Source organism: Capricornis sumatraensis, chromosome 9 (assembly GCF_032405125.1).
Source record: "Capricornis sumatraensis isolate serow.1 chromosome 9, serow.2, whole genome shotgun sequence".
Taxonomy (NCBI): Eukaryota; Metazoa; Chordata; class Mammalia; order Artiodactyla; family Bovidae; genus Capricornis; species Capricornis sumatraensis.
Genome location: NC_091077.1, coordinates 58,713,361 through 58,716,457, shown reverse-complemented (window position 1 = coordinate 58,716,457; position 3,097 = coordinate 58,713,361).

The window sequence follows — 3,097 nt, the reverse complement described above, 5'->3', positions numbered from 1 at the left end:
GATCATGAATTCCTTATTACCAAATTCAGACTTAAATTGAAGAAAGTAAGGAAAACCACCATACCATTCAGGTATGACCTAAATCAAATCCCTTATGATTATACAGTGGAAGTGAGAAATAGATTTAAGGGACTAGATTTGATATACAGAGTGCCTGATGAACTATGGAATGAGGTTCATGACATTGTACAGGAGACAGGGATCAAGACCATCCCCATGGAAAGAAATGCAAAAAAGCAAAATGGCTGTCTGGGGAGGCCTTACAAATAACTGTGAAAAGAAGGGAGGCAAAAAGCAAAGGAGAAGAGGAAAGATAGAACCATCTGAATGCAGAGTTCCAAAGAATAGCAAGAAGAGATAAGAAAGCCTTCTTCAGCGATCAATGCAAAGAAATAGAGGAAAACAACAGAATGGGAAAGACTAGAGATCTCTTCAAGAAAATTAGAGACCAAGGGAATAGTTCATGCAAAGATGGGCTCGATAAAGGACAGAAATGGTATGGACCTAACAGAAGCAGAAGATATTAAGAAGAGGTGGCAAGAATACACAGAAGAACTGTACAAAAAAGATCTTCACGACCAAGATAATCACAATGGTTGATCACTCACCTAGAGCCAGACATCCTGGAATGTGAAGTCAAGTGGGCCTTAGAAAGCATTGCTATGAACAAAGCTAGTGGAGGTGATGGAATTCCAGTGGAGCTATTTCAAATCTTGAAAAATGATGCTGTGAAAGTGCCGCACTCAATATGCCAGCAAATTTGGAAAACTCAGCAGGGGCACAGGACTGGAAAAGGTCAGTTCTCCTTCCAATCCCAAAGAAGGCAATGCCAAAGAATGCTCAAACTACCGCACAGCACTCATTTCACACACTAGTAAAGTAATGCTCAAAATTCTCCAAGCCAGGATTCAGCAATACGTGAACCGTGAACTCCCTGATGTTCAAGCTGGTTTTAGAAAAGGCAGAGGAACCAGAGAGCAAACTGCCAACATCCGCTGGATCATGGAAAAAGCAAGAAAGTTCCAGAAAAACATCTATTTCTGCTTTATTGACTATGCCAAAGCCTTTGACTGTGTGGATCACAATAAACTGTGGAAAATTCTGAGAGATGGGAATACCAGACCACCTAACCTGCCTCTTGAGAAATCTGTATGCAGGTCAGGAAGCAGCAGTTAGAACTGGACATGGAACAACAGACTGGTTCCAAATAGGAAAAGGAGTACATCAAGGCTGTATATTGTCACCCTGCTTATTTAACTTATATACAGAGTACATCATGAGAAACGCTGGACTAGAAGAAACACAAGCTGGAATCAAGATTGCCGGGAGAAATATCAATAACCTCAGATATGCAGATGATACCACCCTTATGGCATAAAGTGAAGAGGAACTAAAAAGCCTCTTGATGAAAGTGGAAGAGGAGAGTGAAAAAGTTGGCTTAAAGCTCAACATTCAGTAAACGAAGATCATGGCATCCGGTCCCATCACTTCATGGGAAATAGATCGGGAAACAGTGGAAACAGTGTCAGACTTTATTTTTCTGGGCTCAAAAATCACTGCAGATGGTGACTGTAGCCATAAAATTAAAAGACGCTTACTCCTTGGAAGAAAAGTTATGACCAACCTAGACAGCATATTCAAAAGCAGAGACATTACTTTGCCGACTAAGGTCCGTCTAGTCAAGGCTATGGTTTTTCCTGTGGTCATGTATGGATGTGAGAGTTGGACTGTAAAGAAGGCTGAGCACCGAAGAATTGATGCTTTTGAAGTGTGGTGTTGGAGAACACTCTTGAGAGTCCCTTGGACTGCAAGGAGATCCAACCAGTCCATTCTGAAGGAGATCAGCCCTGGGATTTCTTTGGAAGGAATGATGCTAAAGCTGAAACTCCAGTACTTTGGCCACCTCCTGCGAAGAGTTGACTCATTGGAAAAGACTCTGATGCTGGGAAGGATTGCGGGCAGGAGGAGAAGGGGACGACAGAGGATGAGATGGCTGGATGGCATCACTGACTCGATGGACGTGAGTCTGAGTGAACTCCGGGAGTTGGTGATGGACAGGGAGGCCTGGCATGCTGGGATTCATGGGGTCACAAAGAGTCGGACACGACTGAGCTACTGAACTAAACTGAAGTCTGGAGGCAGACCAGAGCAGACATCCCAGGTGAGAAGCTTGATTTTTCGTTAAGGCATAAAATGTGTTAGCAGCAAAGAGATTTAGTTATGTTTTCAGCATGACTGGGGCTGGAGCTTTTGTGAAGAAGGCATATTAATGAAACTAGACGTGTGAAATAAGTCCAGATCATGAAAGACCCTATATGCCATGCTGCTGCTGCTGCTAAGTTGCTTTGGTCGTGTCAGACTCTGCGTGACCCCATAGATGGCAGCCCACCAGGCTCCCTCGTCCCTGGGATTCTCTAGGCAAGAACACTGGAGTGGGTTGCCATTTCCTTCTCCAGTGCATGAAAGTGAAAAGTGAAAGTGAAGTCGCTCAGTCGTGTCGGACTCCTAGCGAACCCATGGACTGCCACCTACCAGGCTCCCCCGTCCATGGGATTTTCCAGGGAAGAGCACTGGAGTGGGTTGCCATTGCCTTCTCCATATGCCATGCTAGGGAGCTTGAAATCTGTTTTATAAGTGGTCATATACAGCTAGAATTTTATCTTGGAAAAGATAATTCTGGAGTCATTGTTCATGTAGCAATGATGAAAGGGAAGATATTTTAGAATGATGTAATAGCAACCTAACTTGGTGGTAGTTCTGCGAAGCTATGGGGTGGCCCTAATTTAACTACAGACTTAATACAAGCTCACATTCTGCTGCTGTAGACTCCCAACCAACGAGGTTTGTAGCACTTTAGTCTTATCAGACAATACTTGGAAATTTCTATTGTATTTCATGTTTTAAAGTTTCTTTATGACACATGACATTAGTCAAAGAAAGACAGACACTGCAGGCTATCGCTTATATGTGGAATCTAAAAAAGATGGCAAACTAGTGAATGTAACACAAAAGCAGCAGACTCACAGATATAGAGACCAAACGAGTATATAGACATAGAGATATAGATAGACATAGAGAACAAATCAGTGAGAAGAGG